Source organism: Elgaria multicarinata, chromosome 8, assembly GCF_023053635.1.
Source record: "Elgaria multicarinata webbii isolate HBS135686 ecotype San Diego chromosome 8, rElgMul1.1.pri, whole genome shotgun sequence".
In the NCBI taxonomy this organism is placed as follows: domain Eukaryota; kingdom Metazoa; phylum Chordata; class Lepidosauria; order Squamata; family Anguidae; genus Elgaria; species Elgaria multicarinata.
Window position 1 is genome coordinate 111,306,226 of NC_086178.1, and position 15,990 is coordinate 111,322,215.

Genomic DNA, 15,990 nt, shown 5'->3' on the forward strand with positions numbered 1-15,990 from the left:
AACCAGTGCCTGGGCACGGTAATGGACTGGATGAGGGCTAACAAACTGAGACTCAATCCAGACAAGACGGAGGTACTGTTAGCGGGTGGTTCATCTGTCCGGCGAGGTGATGTTTGCCCTGTCCTGGATGGGGGTGCACTCTCCCTAAAGGATCGGGTCCGTAGTTTGGGGGTGCTCTTGGATCCAGAACTGTCACTTGAGGCACAGGTGAACTCAGTGGCAAAGAGCACCTTTTATCAGCTTAGGTTGATATACCAACTACGCCCTTATCTGGACAGAGATAGCCTAGCTACAGTTATCCATGCTCTGATAACCTCTCGCTTGGATTACTGCAATGCGTTATACGTGGGGCTGCCTTTGAAAACGGTCCGGAAGCTTCAGCTGGTACAAAATAGGGCAGCAAGGTTATTAACAGGGACTGGCTGGCGAGATCACATCACGCCAGTCCTTTTCCAGCTTCATTGGCTGCCAGTCCAGGTCCGGGCCCAATTCAAAGTGCTGGTATTAACATTTAAAGCCCTAAACAGTTTGGGGCCAGGTTATCTGAAGGAACGCCTCCTCCCATATGTACCTACCTGGACCTTAAGATCATCTACAGGGGCCCTTCTCCGTGAGCCCCTGCCAAAGGAAGTGAGGCAGGTGGCTACTAGGAGGAGGGCTTTCTCCGCTGTGGCACCCCGGTTGTGGAACGAGCTCCCCAGAGAGGTCCGCCTGGTGCCTACACTGTACTGCTTTCGTCGCCAGCTGAAGACCTTTTTATTCACTCAGTATTTTAACACTTAATTTTAACTTAAATTTAAATTTTACTGTTTTAACTCTGTATTTTAATCTTATATCAACTTTGCTGTGTGGTTTTATCCTGGCTGCGCTTTTTATACTGTATTTCGTAATTGTGTTTTAACCTGTTGGTTGTTTTACTGTGGTTTTAATTTTTGTGAACCGCCCAGAGAGCTTCGGCTATTGGGCGGTATAAAAATGTAATAAATAAATAAATAATTTTGAAATCCCTATTTCTCTATGAGGCTCATCTTCTTCAAGGCAGGGCTCCACAGACAGATGAGGTGGACAGTGACTCCCATCTCACCCCCTGTAGCCACATGCATACACCAAACATGGCAACACTGGTATTTATCCAAAAGGAGAATCAATTCAGTAAAGACACTCTAAACACCTCTATACTTCGGCTAAATTGTGCAATAAGGGGCATTGCCCTACACAGCACTATTTCTATCCAAGGAACATGTGTGATGCATATTTTCTGAAGATATAAGAATGAACCCTGGGATATAACAACATGCCCTGGGACCAACAGTAAGTTTTATGAGAACCTCCATTCAATTTAAAGAAAAGTAGAACAAAGAAATAAAACCTGTACAACATACAATCCTCCAAGCCAATTGCAATCCACCAACCATGGATCATGGCTTACCAGCCTCCGGACATCTACCCCCCAGCTGTTGTTCATGTGGCGTGTGCCATGCACCACCCAGCAAAATTGCAATGAAAATAAAAAAGCAAAAGAAACTGACAGGAATAATTAAAACACAAAGAGAGAGGAAAAGGGAAAGAAAGAAAAAAACCGTAGCCCTAACTCACTTGGCTCAGGAACCATGATATTATCAGCTCTGATTGAAAACGAACTGAGCAGGAAGGCCTGTGGCCTACCCAGGCCTTCCTGGGGTGCACCCTGGAGACAAACACACTGCAGCTGGGGTGGACCCTGCCACCAAAAAAGCCTACTAGCTAATTTCAAAATGTTCCAAAGACACTCACTTTGAACAGGCATAGGTTTACCTGTGTGTGTGTGTACAGCAACCATAAGGAAGCTAGGGTGACCATGTGAAAGGGAGGACAGGGTTCCTCTATCTTTAAAGTTGTATAGAAAAGGGAATTTACAGGTCATTTGAATGCATGCAGCACCTGGTGAAATTTTGTCTTCAGCATAAGAGGCAGGAGTCCTGCCCTCTTGACCAGAAACAAAAGAGAGGGGGGCACCTGCAGCTTTAACTATTGCGATGAAGAGGGGATTTCACCGGGCACTGCATGCAATTAAATGACACCTGCTGAAAATCCCTTTTCTCTACAACTGTTAAAGATACAGGAGCCCTGTCCTCCTTTCATACGGTCACCCTAAAGCAGCCTTTCTCAACCTGGGGCGCTCCAGATGTGTTGGACTACAACTCCCAGTCCAACACATCTGGAGCGCCCCAGGTTGAGAAAGGCTGCCCTAAAGGAAGCACCAATTGAAATGCAGTCTTTCAGCCATGAATCATGTATTTCCACTGAGGTGATGGACCGCTTTCAGACAAATTCTATTCTGGAGAAGCTCTCAGGGGCCATGTTCCAATGGTAGGTGGGACTGAAGGCAAAGTGTGTGTGTGTGTGGGGGGGAAAATACTAAAAATACCAGCATATTTTTGATTAACGCTCTTATGACCAGTAACTAAGCCTTAGGAGAGGGCAATTGAATCTTTTAGAATGCAGGGGGAAACTGCATAAAACCCACAAAACTATTGGTGGTTGGAGTCAGGGGAAGGGAGTGTGGCCTTCTGGGAAACCAAGGAACGCCAGAGTGTGACCCCTAGAGGGCTGGATTTGTCCTCTGGGCCTGAAGTTCTGCACCCCTGGATTACCAGATAGTTGACAACCTGCCCCCACCAGGCAAGCAGCAAAACCAGGAAGTTTGGGTCACCTTAAATGGGTCTGAGGCTACATTCAGCTTGGTGGGTCCCCAGTTGTGCAGGCCTCTTGTGCAGGGAATTATCTCTCAGACCCAAATAAGGAATACTGAGTTCAACTAATTCTGGTTCTGATAGTTAGTAATTAGCTGCCAAGAAATTGTATAGTGAACTTGCTACAAACCTTTAGAATACGAAAGAAAGAAAGACCCAGCCACCAACTATGTTTCCAAAGTAACTTGCGGTTTGTGTCTTGGCTTTTGGAGAGTTTCACTGTCATGGCTTCCCCCAAAGCATCCTGGGAATTCAAATTTGGTGAGAGTGCAAAGAAGGTTCTGTTACTGTACTCCAACCCTTCTCACAGAATTATAGTGCTCGTTGTGGAAAGGCATTGACAGTTGGGCCATAGTATGTAGATAAGCCCAAAGACGGTCTCTCACTATTGCTCACCGCTTTGTTTAGAAATGTGACTGTGCCCACGTGCATGCATGCACACACACTGATTTCAGTGAGCCAATAGGAATAATAGCTTTCATAGCAAGAGTGCAGCTGAACATGGCTTATTAATAATTTTGGTCCTATAAGCAGTAGGCAGAAAGGTAAATTGAGATATTTTTAAGAAGTAACCACTACTTTTCGTAAGGGCTTTCCCCCCACCCTTATAATGTATTCATCAGTATTATGAATCTGTCATATAGTATGCAGATATGTATGCACTTAAAACCCCATTCACAGCAGGTTTTGGAGTACCTGCAAAGGAGCTATTATAACATGTGCTCCTAAAATCACATTAGGATTAAGTGAGAACACTGCCTGATTTCTCAATGTATTAAACTGCCTTTGAAAGTTAACAACCCTTGGGACTCAGTCTGTAGGAAATTTTCTTTTGCACAATATTTTTTTAAATGGGCAGAAGCCACCTGGAACTTCTCCCACATGGAAATAAATGAGTATTGTAAGAAGGATAACATTCAAGACAGACAGCACAATCCTATACATGTCTAATCAGAAATAAATCCCACTGAGTTCAGTGGACCCCACTCCCAGGCCTCAAAACCGCTTCCTTTATTTTTTTTAGGTGAACACATAAGATTAAGTGAACACTTTAAAATGAAATTAAAAGGTAGCAAAAGAATGTGCCAAATATTCTTTTTAGTGTGAGTAATTTAAAGGCCATGTCACATTTTAGAGTCTGGCACCCACCATCTCACAAATAAATAAGACACTGCCTGCTTTACAATGACTGGCAATTAACCTACTACGCTATCTTAAAAAACAAGGTCCAACCCTAGGAGTGTATGGATTCTGTTCCATCTGTGTTTCATGGATTGTCAGATGTGTATCAATCTGTTGTCGACTCATTAATCAGATATTTTTAGGGACGTATCAGAATTGTGTTTACGTACGCAAGTGCGCATTTGCAAAACTGTATATCTGCCCTAATCTGCATTAGCACTAATGTGCACTTCCAGTAAAGTACGAATTTGTGGAAATCCCCCCTGCAAAGCTTCGGCTATCGGGCGGTATAAAAATGTAATGAATAAAATAAATGAATGTTTTTTAAAAAAACAGTCTGCAAGTCTGCAGTATCCGCGTGACTCAGAAAAAGGTGGTCTGCTGCAGAATCCACTGGTCAGATTCATAGAAATCCAAACTCATTTGAACCTCTTGGAGAGTTCTCCAACATCCCTACCCAACCCATGTGAGGATTTAGAAGGCCGAGAACAAAAATCAACTTCTTGAGGCCGGAGCACATTTGCTTATTTGAAATATTTCCATTCCATTTTCATAATAAAAATGCTCAAGGCAGCTCACATAATAACATACAATAAATTACGAAGCACAATAAAAGAATAAAATGGCAGATGGAGGCCCTGGGAAGCATGTTCTACCTTCCCACCTGCCCCATGCCAATCATGGCCTAAAGTGCCTCTTAAAACTTTGCATTTAGGAGGCCCTTTACGGCCTTGATTAGCATGTGGCAGGGAGGCAAAAAGCGCTTTCAGGGGCATGCGGAAAGTGTGCAATTCCCCCGGCCATGCTAATGCCGTACCTGGGGAATTGTGCACTTTCCAGAAGCCCTGGAAAGTGTACTTTGCCTTCCCCACCCTGCACCAATCAGGGCCTTAAAGACCCTCTCAATGCAAGATTTTAAGAGGGGCTTTAAGGCCACGATTGGCGGGGTGGAGGAAATTGTGTATTTCCCCCCTCCACTCATATGACAGCTGTTACTAGGGCCTTGAAGGTCCCCATCAACATTTCCCTAAGGCTGGAGAAATTGCTTGGTTTTTCCCTTCATTCTGGTATTAAAGTGGTGGGAGAAATAGCTTTGGGGAAATTGCATATTTCCCCCCACTGTGTTAATGGCGGCTACCATTAACGCAGTGGGCGGGGAGGAAAAAGGGGCAGAACTGCAGCATTGGGGGGGGGGAATCTGCTGGGCATGTCAGCTGTGGGAGCATCCACTGCCCTCGCAAGACCAGGCGGATTTTTGCCCCAACGCTAGAAGGGCCACTCTTTCTGATCTTAAAATGCGGGCAGCACTCTGAATTGGGCTCAGAAACACACCTCTGATTGCCTTTATTAAGCAAGGATGGAAAACAATCATATGTCTAGGTAATCAGCTGTACTACACAAAATAATTTTGTTTGCAACAGCCATGAAGTATAGGCCAATATAAAATATTTAAATGTGCTTAATCAAAACTGCACTTGACATGCCATTTTTGGGAGGAAAAGCTCATTAAGTGGCCATAGGCAATCCACTCTAGTGCTATTCATGACTTATTCCCATACAGAGCATTCCCATGTTGAAACAGGATTGGGGCCACAATTTTAGCCCTATACTCACGTAACTGTTCGCACATTTGGGTTCTTTTGCAGACATCTGTGCTCAGCGTACAGATGACAGAGGAAGGAGACACAATAATAGAATCATAGAATCATAGAACAGCAGAGTTGGAAGGGGCCTACAAGGCCATCGAGTCCAACCCCCTGCTCAATGCAGGAATCCACCCTAAAGCATCCCTGACAGAGGGTTGTCCAGCTGCCTCTTGAAGGCCTCTAGTGTGGGAGAGCCCACAACCTCCCTAGGTAACTGGTTCCATTGTCATACTGCTCTAACAGTCAGGAAGTTTTTCCTGATGTCCAGCTGGAATCTGGCTTCCTTTAACTTGAGCCCATTATTCCGTGTCCTGCACTCTGGGAGGATCGAGAAGAGATCCTGGCCCTCCTCTGTGTGACCACCTTTTAAGTATTTGAAGAGTGCTATCATGTCTCCTCTCCATCTTCTCTTCTCCAGGTTAAACATGCCCATGTTGAGGGCAGGGCTAAAAGTGAAGCCCCTCTCTTGCTTCAACTCAGAAATACCCAGCATGTGAGAAATGCATGAAGAGGGATTCTCTCTAAACCTCTACAAGACGAGAGCGAATAATACTGCCTTACTTTATAGGATGGCTCTAAGGATTACAACTAGATAATGCATATGAAATGCTTTGAAAACTTGTTTTTATTATCAGTCATTATCATTACTATTAATAATAATATTCCACTACAATTGTGGATCCTCCTTTCATTGAAGTGGGGCTTATGTAAATGAAGGGAGGATGCATAGCAGCAGTGATTGGTGGACTGCACTCATTATCGCCATCAAAAATCCTAAATTGGTTCCAGGAGTAGCTAAGGTCACAGTTCTACCAACGGATATTATTGTACTGCAACTGTCATCTTTTGATGCATCTTAAATTGGTTGTTTGTATCCAGAACTGCCCTTTCACACAGAGAAGGCATCTTACAGCGCTCAGCAAAAGAACTGTGAGCAAGTCTACACCACAAGGCTTTAGGGGGAGGATCGCAGACTTGTCGGCTTCCACGATCCTCCCTGGGTGTCTAGACGGCCGCGCGACGTCCTAGAAGGACGTCACAGCCGCCATTTTAAAAAAAAACCAATGAGAGGAGCGCACTCACGATCCAGCACCAAAGGTACAGAAAGAACAAATAAACCCGACCCCACCCCCGATGGGCATGGACTGCCGCCATGCAGCTCTGTGCCCCGCTACCTAGTGGGAGGACAATACAACCTGGGAGCAGCAGCCAGTTGCTGCGCTCCGCAGGATGGTCCTGGAACCGCAGAAAAGTCGGGTTTTCCGCAGTTCCTTGCTAGTCCCAGGATCCCCTGTGCATCATGTGGACGCACAGGGACGATCCAAGGACTACCCTGGGATATAGGCATGGTGTGGACATGCCCTAAAACGAAAGGTGTTCTTCCCTTTTACAGAAGAGCTTGTGCAACCACAAGTAATTACCTATTTATAGAATTGTGTGAACTCCTGCTGCTCACGATTTCGAAGGTATTTGTCAAACAGCACCAGTACTTATTTCCTTTCCACTCACAGTTCTTTGGATGTAACCCAGTGAATTTAAGTGATTATCCAACCTGTCCCTGTGTCATCAGCCTAAGTAACTGTGTTTAGAGAACATGATTCACAGACCTACATCTAGCTACAAATACTGCTATCCCATGCCTGTCTATACAGAAGCACTGAGTTCAATGATTCTTTCTTCCGCATAAGTGTGTACTAGGGGTGTGCACAGACCCCCCGCTCCGCTTCACTTGCAGATCCGCCATTTTCCGGATCGGGCCGCTCCGCCCCGCCCCCGCTCCGCCCACTTCCGCTCCGCTCCGCCCGGAGCTCCGGATCCGGATCCGGAGCTCCGTTTCCCCCCCCCATAGGCTTGCATTGAAAGCTAAAAAATTATACAACTTTTTTTCTGTTCAAGTTAGAAACCTCATGTTTGGCACCATGACACCTCATGGGGATATACACACGCATGCCAAGTTTCAAAGCAATCCCATCATCCCCTGATTTTTGGCAATTTTTTGAAAATCGGGCACCCCACACACAACATCCCTGCGAGGTGGGCAGGGGAGGAGGGAGGGAAGGCAGGCAGGCATGCAGCTGGCATTTCTGGGGGCATAAGGAAGTGAGCCAAGGATAAGCCAGTAATGCATATAAAATGGAATAAATCAATCAATAAACAAAGGAGGGGTGGAATTAAAAGCAGCAGTGTTGCTCAATAAACAACAAGAAGAACTTTTTTTAAAAGGCTATATCTGTCTTTTACCAGCAATAGGGGGACGTGTCCGGGGGAGGGGGAAGTAGCTGCCAGTTCAAGACACTGACAGCCACAGCTCTGAGAAGAAGTAAAACGCTCACTTCGACTCAGAACAGGCATTGCTCCACCACTGAAAAGTGACCATTCACTTCAACTCATGATAGGCATTGCTCCACCGTTTTACTCTCTTTGGAAGGCTCTAATGGCCTTCCAGTGCAGGAGAGAGTGGGGGCACGTCCACGATGAGATGCCCTAGGGGAGCTCATCCCCTTGCACCACATCGATTCAGTTGTTCCCCAAGGTTAGGGTGGGGAGCAGTGCTGTGTTTCTATCTCTTATTCTTGGCTTAGTATATGATTTCAGGTTGTGTTTGTGCATTTGGTGGGGCTACTGTGTTAAAAAACACGGGGAAAAGCCCGTTCAGATGAAGAAAGAGAAGTTTCCCAGAATCCCAAGTTACCTGTTTTGCCTATGCCCTCCTCCAACTTTGGGATCATCATGACCGGGAGCTGACTCTGCCCCTCAGCCCTTTGAAAAAGGTATTTTTCCCGCCGATTTTTTAAAAACGTCTAGCCCGCGACCCAGACAACACAGAGAGGTGAGAGTGGTCTCAAAATGACCCCCATCCACGACTCTCTGTGCACAAGAATTTTCAGAACGATAGCTTAAACCCCCCCCCCAGTTATCCCCGATTCTTTCCCTCAATGCAATCCTATGGGCGAAAAGCCGAAAACGCAGTTTGAGCCGCGCGGTTGACCCGATTTTCACAAAAATATAGCCCGCGACCCGTACGATGCAGAAAGTTGAGAGTGGTCTCAAAATGACCCCCATCCACGACTCTCTGTGCACAAGAATTTCCAGAACGATAGCTTAAACCCCCCCCCCAGTTATCCCCGATTATTTCCCTCAATGCAATCCTATGGGCGAAAAGCCGAAAACGCAGTTTGAGCCGCGCGGTTGACCCGATTTTCACAAAAATATAGCCCGCGACCCAGACAACGCAGAAAGTTGAGAGTGGTCTCAAAATGACCCCCATCCACGACTCTCTGTGCACAAGAATTTCCAGAATGATAGCTTCAAAAACAACGTAGTTATGCGCGATTATTTGCCGCAATGCAATCCTATGGCGAAATGTTTTCAAGATGGCGACCGGAGCGCTCCGCCTGAACTCGGAGCTCCGAAAAATGGGCGCTTCTCTTCGCCTTGCTTGTAGGGGGTCCGCGGTCCGCTCCTACTCTGCCTCTGGGTAAGGCGGAGCAGGCCAATCCGCTACTGCTTCTACGCTCCTAATCGGAGCGGAGCACATCCCTAGTGTGTACACAACTGCAGCCAAAAACACCTTTCCAAATAAAAGGGCTAACATTGCTTCCCAGATATTACTGGGATATGGTGTTCCTCAGCAGACTATCATTAAAGGCAGAGACAGCTTTATCAGGAATAATCATGACGCCGGATTTGGAAAAACTCCAAGTTCAGAGCAGAAGTGAAGGCATCAATTTACATTTCAATCTAAGTACAAAAATCAATTAAATTTTATACTCTGGGAGTGAGAATTGAATGAATCGGGATACTCATCAATGAATATGATGAGTTTGGGAAAGGAGAGAGTGAAAGACCTCATTTAAATTACATGAATATTCAGTAGAGAATGTTTAGGCATAATCCAGTCAGAGTTGAGGACTTTTAAAATCTCTCTGATGTCCCTGGGAGAAAGTTAGTTCATAAAAGCTGCTGCAGTTCAATTGCTTCCTGTTCAGCGAATTTAATGCTGAAACTGTCCCACAACTAGTAAGGTTCCTCATTTGTATATTCAGATTTCCTTAATCACATGCAGATGTTCTGAATGGGTCTATTCCATGTGTGGTGGGGAAAGGTGTCAGACTCATGCTGGTTGGGCCTGCCCCGTCACCATGCCTAATCTCTATGTTAGAGATAGCCTAGCTACAGTTATCCATGCTCTGATAACCTCTCGTTTGGAATACTGCAATGCGTTATACGTGGGGCTGCCTTTGAAAACGGTCCGGAAACTTCAGCTGGTACAAAACAGGGCAGCAAGGTTATTAACAGGGACTGGCTGGCGAGATCACATCACGCCAGTCCTTTTCCAGCTTCATTGGCTGCCAGTCCAGGTCCGGGCCCAATTCAAAGTGCTGGTATTAACATTTAAAGCCCTAAACGGTTTGGGGCCAGGTTATCTGAAGGAACGCCTCCTCCCATATGTACCTACCCGGACCTTAAGATCATCCACAGGGGCCCTTCTCCGTGAGCCCCTGCCAAAGGAAGTGAGGCAGGTGGCTACTAGGAGGAAGGCTTTCTCCGCTGTGGCACCCCGGTTGTGGAACGAGCTCCCCAGAGAGGTCTGCCTGGCGCCTACACTGTACTGCTTTCGTCGCCAGCTGAAGACCTTTTTATTCACTCAGTATTTTAACACTTAATTTTAACTTAAATTTAAATTTTACTGTTTTAACTCTGTATTTTAATCTTATATCAACTTTGCTGTGTGGTTTTATCCTGGTTGCGGTTTTTATACTGTATTTCGTAATTGTGTTTTAACCTGTTGGTTGTTTTATTATGGTTTTAATTTTTGTGAGCTTCGGCTATTGGGCGGTATAAAAATGTAATAAATAAATAAATAAATTCCAGGAGTCGACACGGCTTGGGTGCAATTATATGGTTGAGGCATATCCCTATAAAGCCTCTGTGTCTATGGGATCCTGGAGGCCAGGTGCAGTCAGGTGGTAAGGCTGGGAGGCACAATCCTGATCACTCCCATTGTCATGGATATGTTATACCTATTCAGAACATCTGCACAGAGCTCCCATGACCTAGCTGCAGTAAGATCTTTTCCTGGCCTTTTCCTTTAAAAGAAAAATGGATGTTAAGTGAGGATCCTATTTTTATTTTGTTATAAAGAGCTTCACACTGAATAAGCTTAGGAGGAAACCCTCAACGTACATTTAGTCCAAAGACAGCACTTTTAATTATGAAGCAGAACAGCAGAGAAGACAAGAAAAGAACCTCTTGCTTTATAAATCTGTAACTTTCTTCCACTCAAAATGATAAACTTCCTAAAGCTCTGTTATCCAGATAGACACCCCCCCCCCCTTCCACAGATGCTTTCCTCCCCCTTAATGGAGAGTCCCTCCTGGATATCCCAAAAGAAAAAGATAGGCCCAGTAAGTGAGAGAGGTCAAACATGAGCCCAGCTATTTATTACATATACTGCAACCAGATGGAAGTAACTCATCCATCAAAGAGCTCCGCGTCCTCGTTGAATTAGCTTCTTATAAAAAGCCTCCTGCTCTTCCCTCTGATCCACATGGTTCAACTTCCTTCCCTTCCATGCACTTTTGGAAAATGAACCCTCTCTAACCCCATCTCTACGTTCTCCTTAAATCATCACCACCCATCATTCCATGGCTATATTTAAACTTTACTTTTATCAATACTCATCCTGTAGCTGTGGGGGGATATTAAAAGTGTACCAGGGCACGGAAGGGCGTTTCTGACACTTGCTCTTTCATTCATCAGCCCCCTCGTAGGCCCGTTGGTGACAATGAAAAGATTTCACAATACCGGTGCAGCAGAAACTCATTCCCCTACTCATCCATCATGTTCAACCTAGCAGCAGTTGCACTGACCTAATCTGTAATGCCTCGGTGCTCACTGGAGATTTCTTAAAGGCACCCTTCATTGTTGTTAGTTACAAAGAATAAGCCTGTGCTATTAGATAAGGAGTCTAAATGGTGCAAAGATTAATGCAATACTCCCTCATCACCATGACCAGGGTTCAACCACTTGGGTCGAACTGGAATGTCTGTTTTCTGAGTTAGCTTGAAGATCACATCCGACACTCTCCCGTTGCCACCCCTGAATAATTTTTTAAACCCATTTCCAGAGGTAAATAGTCTTTGAGAGGTCCAAGAGCAATGTAGCACCAATAATTTATCACTTTTGTCAGCTTTAGGGTAATATGCAGTAGTTATTTTACATTGTAACATATACATTGATCTCTTCTCTAAATTCAGGAAAATTATGAATAAACTATCACAAATATTTTGATAGTGGATAGTCCTCACTTTTGCCTTCCTTCTCTCTAATGGGAACAACCAACAATTGTGGGAACAGTATACATTTTAAAAAATGTAGGGCAGAATGAGAAATCTGGCACTGCTTTTACAAGGGGGGAATGTAAAAACAGGCGGCTAGATGGATGGTTTTATCATGCTAATGGTACCATAAAAGAACAACAGCAGCACAAAGTAACCAGTTGTGTGTGTGTTTTAAAAACAACACAACTTAATAAAATTACAATTTGGGGGACATTCAAATGTTATCATTTTTATTGAGTGAATCCAGTGAAATAGTTATTAGTCTGAGCACATATGAACCCTCTGCTAGATCATCAGCCACGCTTTCTCTTCCACAAGTAAATGCTTCTTCTGGTCCTCGTGAAGGTCAAACTGGGATGGGGTGTTATAGGTTTCTTTTCCTGTTCCTTACAACTATGAAAATGACTAGCACTTAACTACCACATGATAGAGGAAGAGGTGCCTGTTTAGAGGAGTAGGTCAGTTTACATGAGCTCAGTGTTAGGTGCATCTGTTATGCCACTAAGACCTGCTTCTCACTTAAGAGGTAAACTTGCATCTGGGGCAAATCCAACAACCGAATAAGGCTTCGGTTGGCACCACCCTACCCATAACCCTCTAAGCACTGTAGCAACTGTAAGCAAGAGCAGGTAGTCTAAAGAGTGGGTGACCCATACTTCACTTTGCCTTTCTCTGCCTGCAAGTTCCTCTTGCTTAGTGCAAAAGCAGATCAGTTTATCTTGAGTTGCTTTAGACTTGCTGGCATCTAAGGCCATAGCTAGACCTAAGATTTATCCCTGGATCGTCCAGGGGTCAAACCTGTTCATCTAGGTGACACACAGGGGATCCAGCGCTCAGGCAGGGGCGAACCCTGGATGATCCCAGGATAAACCTTAGGTCTAGCTGTGGCCTAAGTCTGCTCTGCTGCTCAGTTTCTGCATCCTGCTTCCGACTCCGTTGCTGCTTAAGAGTGGCACCTATCTGCCCAATTAGACACTGCTCTGCTGTACCACTTTGTATTTCCATTAATGTAGATAAGAATTAGGTGGTGCCTGTGTACTTTAAAAGGGGGCATCTTTTGTCCTATTTTTCTGAAATTTGGTAAATCTGGTCTTTAGGACTACTGGTATACTGGTTCAAAAATTCATGTCAATAGGTTGGAAAACAGGTGCGTGCAGGAGAAGAGGAGCTTAATTGCCTCTAAAACAAGGACTTTTTCTAATCTCTCTAATATTTGACAGGCTGAATCCATTGGAGAAGGAGGATAATACCCAAACATGACATGCATTCAGATGGCAAACACCAAAGTTTAAGGCAATAGAAGACTGGCTGGGTCTCCCATTGAAATGTGTGGCAAACAGAATTGACTGGGAATTATGAAAATTAATGATCTAGTTCCAAATCAGTAACAAAGCCAAGTTATCTCTAACAAGTGAGTAACACAATGAGTGAAAAAAATATCAATGAAAGCAAGGCCACAGCTAGACCTAAGGTTTATCCTAGGATCATCCAGGGTTCACCCCTGCCTGAGTGCTGGATCCCCCGTGTGTCACCTAGATGAACAGGTTTGACCCCTGGACGATCCAGGGATAAACCTTAGGTCTAGCTACGGCCCAAATGAAGTCATAAAATGAAAAACAAAGAACAATAACAAAAACTCCCCCCTAAACTCTATAACACTTCAGACTGCAAGCAAGGCTTCACATGTTTGAAAGTACTTCCATCGCCCCACAAAAAAAAAAAAAATGCCAGGAAGCAAGGTTCAAGTCTAGTCTTCGACTTGATATGTTACTTGTCTACATGCAGGGATTTTTTAAATAGAGGAGCATTCAATCTTATCTGTCCACAAGTGCATTGGAAGTGTGTGTACAGGTTTATGAACTCTGTGAGAACTAAGAAAGTGTGTGGTTAATGCCCAAAGAGACTGACCTATGGTATTGCTTGGTTGATATAATAGCCAAACTTGTCCTATTTATTTACCATAGCACACTAAATGTGCCATTTACAAGCAAGTAAACGTATATTATGGCTTTAATTCAAGTAATCCTGAACATCAGTCTTAAAAGATGGGGAACTGAGGCATGTCTTCCTTGAAGAAATAGCCTATATTGTTTCCTGAAAAAATAGTATAACAGCCCGCCGCCCCCCCCCACTCATGTGCCCTTCTTTCCTAGCTGTAGTGGGATGGTGGTGGAATAAAGATGCAACCACCCCCATAAACCCAGTGAAGATGACAGAGTCTACTGCCAGGGGGTCTTTAGTCTATACAGATGTTTGATGGTGGGAGAGAAAGGACCCTCTCCAGGACCCTCTCCCTGACCGGAACTTGATGCATTAATTCTAGGTGCCTTATGTCCTCCCAAGTAGCACAGACTGCTCTACAGTTTTGAGAAACACTGCTATACTGGCAGTCTGAAACTAAACTTCTCTTAGGACAATACTTTCTAGGAAGTAACTTCAATCCAGTAAAAGCTGAGTGAACCGTGTTCTATTGGATTGATTCAAATATAGGATCTCCTTGAACTCCCTTTGAAACTGGCAATTTCCGCATTACTTTCTGGATGTAATATGGGAATAGTGGCGGGGTGGGTGGGGGGCTGACTCTCCAGAAAGCATAATCTGATCAAGTCTAAGAGTGTTCCTCCTAAATCTTTGGTCCACTTCTGATCACTGTGCCCGGTATTTCCCAGAAGATGTGCATTTCAAGATAGCAGCAGAACAGATAGTTCACTGCAAAGTGTGGTGCCAGTGACAGACTGTCATGTGGATGTGACAACACCAGGGACTCCTGGGCTTGTTCTGTCAACTGCGCAAGAGTGGTGGCTGTGCCACACAAATTCATAAAACACATGTTTATCTGGCAGCAGGCTCCCTGTGGTGCTTATTCTCATCAACATCTGTACGAAGAAGAGTTAGAAGAATAGTGTCCACATTCAGCTTTTGGTGATGGGCAGCTTAATCTGTCTTCTGCAGCTGATCCATTTTACTTTGTGCCTAAGCTGTCTGTCTACTGAAGACTGCTGCATGAATGTCAGCACTGTCTTAATGTAACTCAGATTAATTTTTTTAAGGAGGCATATAAGACAAAGACAAAGGTGCATTTATTATTTATTGCATTTATACCCCACTTTTTTTCCTCCAAGAAACCCAAGGCGGCGTACATAAACCTCACAACAACAACCCTGTGAGGTATGTTGGGTTGAAAGTCTGTGACTGGCCCAAAGTCAGCCAGTGGGTTTCCATGGCTGAGTGGGGACTAGAACCTGGATCTCCTGAGTTGCAGCCCAACACTTTAGCCACTACACCATACTGGCTCTCCTACACCACACTGGCTCTCTTTTGAAGCCATATCACACTGCTGACTCATGTTCAGCTTTTAATCAACTACAAGATACTTTTCACATGTACCAAGCTAAGCCAGTTATTCCCCATCATATACTTATGTATTTTATTTTTTCCCTAAAGGAAGAACTTTGTGCTTGTCTCTGTTAAATGACATTCTGTTATTTTCTGCCCATTCTTTTTAATCTATCAAGATCATTTTGAATTTTGTTTCTGTCTTCTAAGGTATTAGCTATCCCACCCAATTTTGTGTCATCTGCAGATCTGATAAGCATTTTCTTCCACGTTTTTCCTCTAAGTCTTTAGTAAAAGTTGAAGAGTACAGTGCTGAGGATTGAGCCCTATTGTAAAGCAGCAGAGAAATGAGTACATGCCACCCGGTGGGGGGGAGCAGGGGAAACATGCCCTAACATGAAGGAGCTCCTTTGCATACAGTGTTGTGCATGCAACAGTCTCTGGCTGCAGAAGGAGGAGCTGAACTTTGACATGGTTAGTGTTGGAGGTGGTTCCTGGTTTGGGCCTGCTGAATCAGCTCTCTTTTGCAGCGCACCCCAGTTCCTGGTTTGGGCCTGCTGAATCAGCTCTCTTTTGCAGCGCACCCCAGTTCCTGGTTTGGGCCTGCTGAATCAGCTCTCTTTTGCAGCGCACCCCAGTTCCTGGTTTGGGCCTACTGAATCAGTTCTCTTTGCAGTGCACCCCAGTTCCTGATGCTGCTGAATCAGCTCTCTTTGCAGCGCACCCCAGTTCCTATGGCTGCCACCTACC

The 15,990-nt window shown here is 44.7% G+C and overlaps 1 protein-coding gene across 1 annotated transcript in view; it reads right to left on the reverse strand.

Moving 5' to 3' along the window:
• The window catches only part of LRMDA (leucine rich melanocyte differentiation associated), a 1,143,906-nt gene that overhangs the window by 635,915 nt on the left and 492,001 nt on the right, over window positions 1-15,990 (reverse strand). The gene's annotated exons all lie outside the window — the stretch shown is intronic.